Here is a 14,261-nt window from a genome sequence, read left to right on the forward strand (position 1 = left end):
TACTATAATAAATAGTATATTACGTATCTTTTATTATAGATGTATGGATACTTTCCACTCGACTGAAAAATTTAACAATTCTGAATTGCAAACTATAATTGTTAATACGTACAATAAAAATGTCTAAAGGACAAGACTTACCCTGTTACAATAGACTGAAAACTCCAGTAACTTTCTTATCAAAAATATTTGAAGAAGTTAAGCACGTGGGATGGTAACATATTGGTGTATTTACTGTATTTAAAAGCTCAATTTTATTTTAAAATTCGAATTTGGATTTAAAATATTTAGATCAAATTATTCAATAATACTACAAATGTTTGGTATAAAAGAATATAATAGGTATATTATAGGCTAATTAATTTGTAAATCTGTGCCTAGCCTTACTTCGGATGTTATTTTTATTAACATTTTTAAAAAGTGACAAAATATGACACGAAAGTCTTTGTACAAATTAAAAATTATCTTTACGTCAAAATTCACATTTAATAATATTTCAAATAGGCAGTCAAACCACAATATCTTTGACATTTTAATTCATCTCTAGGATCTAATAATGTCGTCTTTACGATAAAACAGTTTATATTGAACTCAGTATAGGCCGTAGTAATAATGTAATAATTATAAACTTACATAGTACACATCTAGTTGGTAGTTTTTCAAATTTTTCTAAAAAAATTTAAACATATTCTTGTGCTATTATCTGAATTTACTACCTACTAGTTTTTATTATAGGTACGCTGGAAACAAATATTATGGCAGTGTATCTTGGACAGTTGGACGTCATATTAACATCGTCCAAACATCTTGAAATGGATATCAATATTTTGATACATTAGACTAAGCTATTTTTAGAATTTGTTTCCACACTGCTTTATTAGAATCCTGGAAAATAGAAAATTTCCTTCCTCCAATATTTTGTGTAAATGTACTTTTACAGTTATTAGAAATGGTTATAAAAAAAAACAAAAACAAAATTTATAATATATATACATTTTCATCATGCTATTAAATACCTATTAAAATGTTTATTCAATATTGTTGTCTGTTGAGGCTTGTAAAGATTTTTAGTTTTTTATAGTGGTTAGCGACAAATATATTTTATTTTTGCCCTTATCCCTATAGAACCATTTAGCTTATTTTTTCTGATCAAGTCATTTTGTTTTGTAAATTGAAATTACGTCATTAAAAATAAAACTGTAATAAGTGGTAAAGAGTGCCAAAATGGTGGATTTTAATGTGACGCATTTTAAGCACCTACTTAAATTTACGTATATATATAAATTGTAAAACATTTATTTATAAAAAAAATATATATTTACATGATAATATAATTGGCAGGTCTTTTTTACTGTGTAACTAAAAACATATTTGCTATAGGAACTATATTATTATATAGTTTTCTATTCTAATGCTTATAAAATTGGTTTTATTGTTGAATAAAAGTGGTTATTTCAAAATATTTTTAATTTGTTATTTGTAAGTAAAATAACTAAGAGTACCTATTCGATTAAACCAACTATTTAGGTAATGAGAACATTATACATTTTTATAAATATTCTGTTAATTCATTAATCCTTATAATTCCGTAGTCGATTGAATTTTTTTGAATCCTCATCGTTTGAACCAATAATAATATACTATTTAGGATCACTATACTCTAGTACTCTACACCCATCATCACTATTATTGATTTGTCAAAACATTTAAAACATTCAACATTTTCAATATTAATCGAATACATTTGCATAGATAAGTCTATTACAGTCTCGTTGTATGTCAGCTGTCAGCATATCTACTACATAGGTAGACTATAAGTTATACATTATAAAGGATCTATACATAGGTAATACGTCTGCTGACCTATCGTCTTGATTACATATAGTTGGTTAATGGTTATTCGCTTCGCATTCTAGCGCTCAGTACCAGGTTGCCTGTATGCTTTATTCTGATGACTTTTATACATTACTAGTTTATCTTGAGATCAGTATCGCTAGCTTATAAGATATAGGTCTCAGTCGTTCAGCCTATTCTCGGCTGGTATCACGTCACAACGTTATCCACGACCCATCGCCCTCATGTATCGTGCTTGTAATCCCTGTTACATCTAATATGGTAAGAAAAATATGTTTTTACAGTCTTAACTTTCATCTTGCTCTTAACAACAGAGTATGTAGCTCACTTCCATTTTGTAGAATGACTAAAATGCGTTTATATCATTCCGAGCCACCTTTTTGATTCTCTGTCTTGCTAAGGTGTTTGGTTGTGTACAGAAATGCCGTTGGATTGATCGGTGAACAAGCGATGACTTAAGTATTAGTGTTGTTGAGGTGATGTATAGGCAGCAAACAAGTGCGTCATATCATGTGCATATGTGTAGTCAATTTGCACCAAATTTGACACTAATTATTTACAACATGTGTAATTTGTACCAAATTTTTTAAACTGAGTTTGTGATTTGCAACATCTCAGGTAGTAAGAAATAGGAAATATAATTTGGACCAAAACCAAAATCGATTATTAAAAATAGGTACTATCAAAAGAATTATCGTACAAGTTTCGATATTTAAATTTAATGTAGGTATATTGAGATATGAAAAGCTAAAAAAATTAAATATTCCGTTTATAGATTTTAAGTGGTTCTTTCACTCACCTAATAAGTATTTACACCGTTCTACGGTACGTAAGTATTAACTTAAAAGCTTTAATTTATAATGATAATAAAACATGATAAACATATTATATAATTATTATAATTATACATTATTTAAAGTAAAAATATAATTTAGTGTGTATTTTTGGGCTACAAATAAAAAGTCGAATAAATCAATTAAAAATAATATAGCTTAATTATTATTTATTATTATCATTCGGGTCTGTCGAGTTAAATTACTATTTTATTCGATAGTGCTCATCACTATAATAGACATTCGTTTTGATAGGTACAAATTTTAAACACTATTTTCTACTACCTACGGGCTACGATGGTGAAAACTCCTTGCCTTTATTTTAGGACAAATTACAAACTCTCATATGTGTTACCCATGCGAGGAAGTGTCTTAAGAAAAAAATGACTATAACAAAAACAACCACCCTAATCTATCACTAACTACACTATTGATTCCATATAATTATATAGGTACATACAGTATATTTTTTAATACTTAATACTTAAAATTTAAATTAAATTGTATAGTTTCTTTTAACTATTCCCTGACTTTGGTACGTTTATCTATAATGTTCAATTCATATTAAACATAGCTAGTCATGTAGGCATTATGTACTCTTTTAAGGACGCTAATTAAAGCATATTATGTAATAGTTGTTAAGTTAAATTATATTCTAATACGCTGAAAACACATATGTTTCATGTGTGTGAGTGTATGTCATATTTCATCTGGGATAGGATAGATACAGATTACCTCACCAATTAATGTATTAAAAAGAATTATTTGGTAAATATTTGAGTTTAAAATTAAACTCTTTAATATTATAAGTGGTCGAATACAATAATTAATAATACAGGTGTAATGCGAGTATAGCACTTGTATGGTTATATAACAACGCTATTATAGAAGCAGACTTGGTTTTTTGAAGACGTTGTTGTACATTAATTATGCTTTCTGTATGTACACGACCCACGCAGCCACGAGTTTGAACGGCAACACGGCGACGATCGAGTTGGTCGCAGATAAAATAGCAATTGTTATAAATATAATCGAGGGGAAAAAGAGTGCAATGTTTAAAAGTCCTTGTAAACATGTTTTTATAAAAGTGTAATACATGTACACGTACCTACTGTACCATTTTAAATATGGGTAGCTATTACTTGTTAGATATTATTATATTTATCAATTTATGCACAAATGCACAATGCTATCATTATAATAATATGTGATAATATTTATATAATATATACCTACGCCTAGTTACTTACAAGTTACAATCGAGGATTATTTTATAATTTACAATATATAATATCATAATAATCAAATTACATTGTTCCAATAGGGAGCTATACGATAATATTGACACTATTCTCAATTCTCATAAAAAAAAAAGAAATGATAATAATAACAGCGCACACGCTACACGCATAATAAAATTTCAAATAATTCATATTATTATAATTTAAATTTTAGAAACTTCATAAAAAATATTCTAAAAATGTGTATTTCATTCAAAATCAATCATGGCGTGGAAAACAGTAACATTTATAATGTATGTTTAAGTGCATCAACATTCAACAACCCCCCGTATGCACGGGTTAGATTAGGTCAAAGGATCTACCGTTATTTTATTATTTGTAAAAAAAAAATATTATTAAAATATTATATTATTGATTTTACATTTTGCCCCTCCCTACCGTATTATAAAATGTATATTGATAAGGTATATGTATATCTAACTATAGTATGAGAAATTTATACTTTCACTATAGAGTTCATCTTCTTTATTTTATTTATAAATTTAAAACTATTGAACTATTCAGTTTTGTTAAATAAATGTGGGGACTTGGCAATGGTCAAAAAAATTCGTATAAATACCGACTTAAAATTAAATATAAAAACCTTCAATATTCTATAGGAGGTGACTTAATGAGATGTAAAATATAATATTATTTACATTTAGATGTCTCTTAAAAGTTAAAACAAAATATTTAATTTTCGTATCAATGAAAAAAAAATATAGGATAATGGATAATAATGGATTATTAGGTTTAAGGTTCATTCGCCTCGCTTAGTTAACCTTGTAACAGGATAGCGATATATTTTAATTTTTAATGTATAAATATTAATTTTATAAACTATAAGGTATTTATTTTATTAACTAATATTAAAAAAAAAAAAATGATAAAGAATTGAATAAACTGCAGGCGTACTTTCTGATAGTATTATTTGTATTTAGATTCTAAATAGGTTCTATGAAAATTTTCACAGGTTGTTATAGTTATTTATTGTTGTATTTACCGTTTAGATTTAAACTATGCAAATAAAAACAACAGAATTCAGATTACCTTTTTGAAGAACCTGCCAACTGCAGATCCAACTTTATTTAATATAAAAAATATTTTCTACAACATCACTAAAAATTTCCCGATAAGTCTAAAGAAAAATTGGTGTAGAGTATAGAAAGACACCAACATCAAAGAATAATAATAAAATGAATAAATGAACAAATAGAATAAATAAATATACCTTTGCATAATGCATATAATATCATAATATTTAGAACATGATGAATGATAATATTCATCATGTTCTAAATATTACTTCCGAGTTATTCCTTTTTCATATCATTCATCTCAAAATCATTACTTATATCGAAATATGTACATGCTCATTGCTTATTGTAAATAAACTTCATAGATTGTATATTTAAAATAAACGTTAAAATATATATATACTGTGAGTCCACAGAAACAAGGTACACTTTATCATTCATTATTCTGTATACCTATATTTTTCGATTGTAGAAATATTGGTACGGTCCATAGAATTTATGATAAAAGAAATAAAAAACGCGGAATAATAGTACACTTCAAAATTTAGAGCTCCTAAAATATTTGAAATATTATAGTATAGTATTGATAAATCACCATCGTCAACAAGTTAAATTTAAATAATACGTTCAAAACAAAAAAAAAATATAATGTTATACAAAATATACAATAAATATAATATATAATTTATGATCAATAATAACTATTTCATACACTTTACAATTTCATTTTTTAGATTCTGAACGAAGTGATGAATGTATTGATTTTACAATGTGATTTTGTTTTTTTTTTTTGTTTTAGTGTCTGGGTATAGCATAACTTGTCGAAATAATGCTTCAGTTTTTAACTTTGGGGAGTGATTTCTGATGGAAAACTGAATATCCTTGGTGTATTATAGAGGTCAAAAGTAAATATTTTCAAACAGTTTTAAAAAAAAGTGACGAAAAAACGGGATTTTTTACACAAAATACTTGAAATTTTAACCACATGTTTATATTAGCGTTAATAATATATGGCTAAATTTTCAAAATATTTTGACTTTTTTTTGAACTATTTATAAACTACTGAAATTTTGGATTTTTCTGAGAATTTTTTTTTTTGAAGTGTCGATAAAAAAAATTTGCAGGATGGCAAAAAACTTTAAAATTTAATACAAGTTTTCTCATGAGTTGTTCTTATTGTAGTTAAAAAAAATCAAAAGTCGTTAGTCACAATTTTTTTTTATAAGCGTTTTTAGAGTTCAAATTTTTACGAAATATGTCGAAATAGCGAAAATTTGCAAGTAATTTTGAAGTTGAAAAATCATGAAATTTTTTGTGTTTATAACTAAGGATTTAAAATACAACATTAAGTTTTCTATAAGTTTTCTTTCAAGTAGCTTTAGAGAAAACTCGACGCATAATTATAGGAAAAATTTTAAGTGCGTTAGAATTTAAAATTTTTACTAAATAGCGTAACGACAACGATTTATCCTTAAACAATTTTAAATATTTGTTATTATTCAAAAAGTATAAGTCGTATAGATACTTGAAAATTTCACCAATTATTTAGATTAGCATTTTCTTTATATGATTTGATTTTCAAAATATTTCACTTTTGTTAAGGCTATTTATAAGCATTTGAAATAATCCATTTTTTTTATAAATGTTGATCAAATTTTTTTAGCTAATTTAAAATACTTGAAAATTTACTACAAAGTTCTTCATAAGTTAGTCTTAAAGTAATTGAAAATTTTTAAGAATAAATACGCACAATTTTTTTTAATAGCTTTTGAAGTTCAATTATTGATAAAAATTCGTTAAAATCATGAATATTTGCAAATTATTTTGTAATTAAAATTTATAAAAAATGTTGTATAAGTATAGCTAAGAGTTGAAAATTTAATGCAAGATTTTCGATAATTTATGTTGTACGCAGACCCACAAAAAAAATACACACATCATTGTAAAATAAACGAGTTGAAAAAATTGTAAGTTATAGGAATTGATGACCCATTTGTCTAATTTAATGTACCTCAAATAAAATTAAAAATTTTTACAATTTAATGAGTGATAAAGTGTACCTTGTGGCCTGTTTCTACAGACATACTTGGTTTATGAAACTTTTCAAAAATTTCATAAAAAAGGACAGAAAAAAATGTAAACGAACACTCATTGGTATAAATTGTACATACTGGGTGTAATTTACCCAATTATAAACTTCCAAACAAAAAATTATATAGGTAGGTACTTATAATAGGTATATATATATTGTTAAATATTCTGTTTATTATATAGTTTAAGGAAAAAACATCAAAGGAAAAAACCCAAGGTAAAAATTATTAAAGGAAATAATACTAATAAGAAAAATTACCCAAGGAAATTAAACTTGATAGAAAACAAAAATATCAACATATTAAATAGTTAGTCATCTACAACTCATCAACTATTGTGTTCATGTATTATTACTAATTGTTTAACTAAATAGATACCAGATACCTATACCATATTATTTATATTTTAAAGTTGTTCGATACATTAGGAAAGAAAAGGTGAAATGTATATAGTTTACACAAGGTTAAGATATCCCAAATCACATTAACATGCCTTTAATATTTTATAGTTTTTCCTTTTGTATAAATGCATTAATAATATTCGTTTTAATAATTTATAGATTCAAACTGTTTATTTATTCGAAAATACTTGTAGTATATTTTACCTTATAGTGGTCCTTATAAAATACAATTTATTAAAACCTTTCGTATATTCAATTATATTAGTAGGTATTACTAAATGTTGCAACTAAATTATCTACTCAAAAATAATGTAGGTATACTTAATGTACCTATACCTATTCTAGTTTAATATGAAAAATGAATGCATTACTACTTTATATAATTATAATTATTATTTTATTAAACTATTTATGTTAGGTATATCTTTATTAGTATTGTGTAAAATATATTATATATTTAATATATATAATTTATATAACTAATGTCAGATTATTATTTATAGAATTTTAAATTTTTAAAAAAATTGTCAAAATTTAACAATTTTTATTGATAACCCTGTAGAAACATTTTATATACTTAATATTTTATTGGTAGCTTATTGCGATGTATATATTTCTATGTGCCGAGTTAGTGTCGCATTATGGCGCATTTGTAAAATATAAAAGTAACTTCTGATAATTTTGCGTAAGCTAATACGCTATCGCTATAGTGTTATATTGTACCTATTAAAAGTAATAAAATCTAAATTCCTAAGTAAACTACCTCTATATAGTATCCATTGAGAATGTGAGTTTAAAATTTGAATACAAATTAGGATTTCTATAGCATATTGTTAATACGTTATATAGCCATAAATGTATTTTGTACATGATATATATTATATATATTCAATCAGGTTAAATAGGTCATAAGCCAAATACCTAACAATATAATAAAATAATATACTAATATATTATTAGAAGAATACGCTAGCTGTATACGCCATGATAACTAAATAAAAATCATAGGAATTATTATTTTATGGCACTGACCATATAACTTTTGTTAAGTGTAGGTAGGTAAGTAATAAAATATTTGATTTATATGTAGGTACATACGATTTTATATCTTAATTGTTGTATTAACATTATATTATTACGTCTCAATTCAACATTTCAATTGTTGTATTCTACGCGAATGTCATGAATAAATATTATGTATCGATTAAAGTTAATATATTACAGATATAATTTAACACTGTAGTGCCAAAAGTGCATATTATGCCCTATAGCCTGGATTTTATGCTGGAAATAGTTTAAGTATTTCTAGTGCAAACTTAAATAATATAATATTAACATATAGTAATTTTAAACTTTAATCAATACTTAACCTATTGTAAATAATATTCTTTATATTTCAGTTACATATCTACTCTGCAGAATTTCTGTTATCACTATTGATTATATATTAAGTATTTAGGTATATCATATACTGTAGCTATATAATTAATTATGTTATTTTATTTCACGCAGCAGTAATCAAGCGTTTAAAATATACACTGTGATATTTTTTTAATACTTTACCCTAGTGTATACAGAAAATAATTAGATACTTAAGTAGCTCTAAACTTCTAAAGACTAGTAGCTCAGTGAGCAAAATCCTAAATTTTCCTTTCAATGCTATTTTAGATTCTAAGTAGAGCGATAAATTAGGAATATATTGGTTTTATAATAATAAATGGTTTTTTTTTTTTAATGAATATAGTATAACTGTATAATCCGACTTTGCCCAGGAAAAAATTAACAAACATAAAATTCTGCGTAATATTAGTGTATCTCAGTTTTAGTGTACCTTCCTTAAGAGAACGTCGTACCCGCATGTGTTGTCTTCGTCTTACACACGTATGACATAGCAAATTTTCGTTCACCAGATTCAAAAGTCTGTTATTAGTTTTAATATTAGAGTGAATTGACTTGTTATATAATTTAAACGTAAGATTATTATCTAGGGCCCCACGTAGCATTTTTTTAATACTATTATTTTTAAGTAAGTAATGATCATTTTAAAATATAGAGTTTCAAAAAAGTCATAACTTACTTAAAAATAATATCAATAAAAGGCTACGTGGGGCCCTAGATAATAATAATCTAACCTTTAAATTATATAATAGGTTAATTCACTCTAATATCAAAACTAACAGCATACTTTTGAATCTGGTGAACGAAAATTTGCTATGTCATACGTGTGTAAGACGGAGACAACACATGCGGGTACGATGTCCTCTTAATGACTAGCAAATTGAAATCAGTGTATGTATCTAGTGTATTATCTTGCTATCCCTTAGCAACCCTTGAGTCTCGAGTTTCCAAGTCTATAAGCCCTATACAAATGTATATTAATTTATATAATATAGATAAATATATTGTCTGCTAATAGGTACGTTTTGGAGCTCCAATAGTTAACAATGATGTCTGGTACTGACAAAATACAGACTGGTAGGTTTGGAAATTGATAATTTCATAAAAATTATTACTACCTATATCATAATGTATTATAACATAAATTGTCCATAGAAATAGCTAGATACCTACCTGAATTACTAGAATTACTAATTAGTTTAAAAGAATTAAATGTTAATATAAATTAATGTGTAAATTTGTTGAAAATTATTGTTTTTATATTGATGATTTATCATTGAATTCAAACTTATTGCATCCATCGAGAGTGACCAACTCAATAACAAAATTACTTTTGTCATACACTCAACATCTTAAAACCTACTATATGTCTATATAGAAAATACAGTATCAGAAAAATGGTCCTTCGAAAATGTTGTCTAGTTGTAAGGAGGCAAATCGCATTATATTTTCGTGAATGCATTCATATGCATGTACTGCACATCTGCACACTGTACTATTATGCGTACCAAAACCGCGGGACGTTATAGTATCGGAATCAGTCGTGGGAGAGAAATACATTGTTAGCAACGTTCGCGTGCCCAATGTGCCCATATTCTTGCGGCAGACTTTTGCAATTACCTACTATAACTAGACATTGTGTTGCTAACGTCTGTTGGTTTTAACGCAAAGTCTAGACTAGCTGATGAAGCGAATTCACGGTTTCCTTTAATCTGACTGACGATGCAGCATCGATTAACTTTTGTTTTGCATACTTAGTATTTTTTTCGTGACCAATGAACCGACATTCTAGAAAATAATAGATACCTATATTATAATATTACGCGTTATATACGATTATACATTCAATACGTGAACGAGTGTCCATTGTTGAGTATATTATACTTCTACAGGTTTTGATAGAAAACAGACGATTCAGAAGTCGTTGGTTACACATACCACACGTCTAAAACGATAGTTTATAATATAAACTCTTGAATTTTTGCATAAATTCTGAATAACAAGTCAAATTCTTATTAAAAATCTGTTACAGCTTCTGGTGGTTCCAAATTGACTATTCGTGACGAAACACCAATCGCAATTAAAAGTACTGAGATTTATTTATAACCAACCATTGCATCACAACCTGTTCATATATCTATATTTTAATACCTTTATTCCGTGAAAAAAAGCAAAAATTAACATGTATAAATTTTTTAACCCAAATCTTTAGTCCACAATAAAAATATTATTGCTTTAACGTGATAAAAATTAAGATACACTTTGTGCAATTTTTAAGCAACTGTTGGTATAATTGTTGACTTATTTATTTTAAATTGTTAAATTCGTTTTTCGCTAAATACTTACTTCTATAATTAAAAACATCTTTCGATAAACATTTGGTCTTTATCTTCTAGTAAATAGAAAATTAGATCTAGTTTAACCTTGGGGTAATCAAAAGATTAAATTTTCCAATACTTGAGTAATAATTCACAATATTTTAATTTACATTAGAAAATTGGTGAATTGGGTTTTTAGTGTTAATAGATTTTATTTGTTTATTGTAAAGTATGGAATATTGGTTGTTATATGTCTACCTGGCTTAAATATTTTTGACATCTACTATACAGATGGTAGGTAATTTCATACTACCGAATGCGCATTTTCAAGAGTGGCTACAGCATAGTAGAATTTATCCTGTCCAAATTCTTAACTATAGAGACATTTTATTGTTTGTTTAGTTTTTTTTCACTACCTAGTAAGAAGTAGTAATGTTTGGTGATTGAAAAAATAAAATAATTAAACTTTTAAAACTTATAAGTCATAATACTCATAAGTCATAATCAATGATCATACAATTCTGTTTCAATTTATTGAGGCGTTGGAATTGACGTGTGCTTTTACACACTCTGTAGACAAGTTTTTTGTATTACTAACAGAAGGAGCAGCAGTAGCAGTTTTAAAATTTTGTTATCTATTTATCACATTATATGATGATTTAATAAATTTATTGTAAATAATGACGATACATAAATAAATAAGATTACTAACGCAGAGTACTATAAGTATTAACCTGCAGTCACAGTAATTATAAAAGTAATTAACTAAATTATCGAATTTGAGCTAATGACATTCTTTTTCGTCGATGAAATGTGTAATAAAGCTGTCACTTTATCGATAAAGTTTTGGTTTTATGTGAAGTAAAATAAAATAAAATACCTATTAAATAATTATTGAGAAGAGAAAAAAAATAATAACGTCATGTTATATGTTTCATTAATTTAAATGATGGCAACTCAACTTAGTAGATAGTTATTTACCTATATTTATTAAATTTGTCATTTTGTATTCAGAATAATAATTTCCTACATGGGCTACTTGCCTACTTATATTTTATTTTTGATATTTGTACTTGTAATAAAAGATGTTTACAGTGTGAATAGGCGACATAAATAGGAAATCACATTTTTAATTCCTAAAATTTTTTTTTCTAAATTCCTCTAGTATTATTTATAATTATGTCGTAGATTTTTATGCAAATACATAATTTTATTGAATGCAAATTTCTCAGTTCTGATTTAAAATAAGCACGTTCAATTACACCTGAATTAAATGAAACTTTTTTTTTTTACAGATTATTTTATTAATAGATATTTTAAAATAATTCACTGTTATAATATATTTCTATACTTTAAAATTTTCATTGATAGGTACCATATCAATTCGGTATCGCCAGAAAAATAATTAATCACATTTCCGGTAATAATCTTTCAAACCAATACACCTAATATACAACATTAATTTATAAACAGTTTATAATGTACATTTAGGAATGAAAAAAAATATTTATTGGTACCTATTTTATTAAACACAATACATAGAAGAATATTGTTTGTACCTAATAACTAAAACAATTAGCAAATTTACTATTTTTTAGTTATTGAAAATTTATTTTTGTAACATTAGGGTTTCAATTATATCAGGAATGAATTTTAAAGACTATATTCATCTATTTGAACGAATACAAACTTTTGTAGCACAATCCCACAAAATAGGACACGTATTGTGCCACTGTCTTAATAATATATGTTGTCTCCCTCTTTACTTTTTTAAGCCTTGATTGACCTTTTAGTAAAAAGTTATTAATTTATTTTAAATAAAATGCTATCATAAAAATATAGTAAATTATTTTATCATTTTTGTTTAGAGGTTATATTAACTTATTATTTTATTAGTTATACTACCATCTACCCAGTCTAGTTCCTAATTAAAAATCAATATATTTTTACTATTAAATATATACAGGCCAAGGTTTTTGATTTGTATAGATTCTGTATTATTAATTGTTATATCTAGTCAATAAACACATCACGTACGTTAAAATTGTCGTGTTTTAGAGTTTGTCAGTTTGATATTTCAATTTTTTTGATATTGTTGTTGCAGAAGCAAATATGAGACTTTACGAAGTATTATGCCGAATTTCGTATAAAAATTATTAATTAAAATATAATCATTATTAAATTTATTGGTTGTCTGCGATTTTATGAACCTGCACTAATCAATAACCACGGTCCACGGGTCAATAAATCGTGTTTAAGGGTCCGTATTAGTTCACTATTAATTAATTTAATGTTTTGTGATTATTCATGCAACCTGACAATAGTGCAATGTTAATTGTTGAACGTGGCATGTGTGAAATGTAAATACATATGTCTGCTTTTGTTTAATAAATTTTAGGTACAATAGGTAAATATACCAATATATATTAAAGTTAAAACCATATATAGTAACATAAAAATAAATATTAGTAAAAAAATACATTGAAAAAGAAAATTTTAATAATAACAGAATTTTAGGTTATATAACAAACAAAATAAATCAATATACGATTATCTATGTTAAATTTTTAAGTTTCAGAAATAAACTTCGTAAAATTTAAAATAAAAATGCATATGTGCACATGATTTTCGATATTTTGTACCACTACCTATCTGTTTTAGAAATGTATTATGCAATTTTTATTTTATATTATATTGTATGTCTATTTATTTATGAAATGTATTAGGTATTATGCTAAATATTACTTTTGTTGACTTTATTAAAATCAGCTTATTAAGTAGGTACATTTAACATATTATAGTTTAATAATAAATATGAAATTTGAACTTTTTCTTGTAAAAACTTATGTATAATGTATATAAATAATTTTTTCTGCCATCTACACGCCTGTTGGCTGTTTCTATCGTGTAGTAACTAACATATGTATTTTTTACCTGCTAAGTCTCGTGTAGGAACTTACATTCGCTCTGCCAAACATCGCCCTTTAAGAAACTAGGAGGTGGCCGTTTTTCAGCTTGCGCCTTACGCCCTTACACCTTTTTCATCATTC

Source organism: Aphis gossypii, chromosome 1 (assembly GCF_020184175.1).
Source record: "Aphis gossypii isolate Hap1 chromosome 1, ASM2018417v2, whole genome shotgun sequence".
Taxonomy (NCBI): domain Eukaryota; kingdom Metazoa; phylum Arthropoda; class Insecta; order Hemiptera; family Aphididae; genus Aphis; species Aphis gossypii.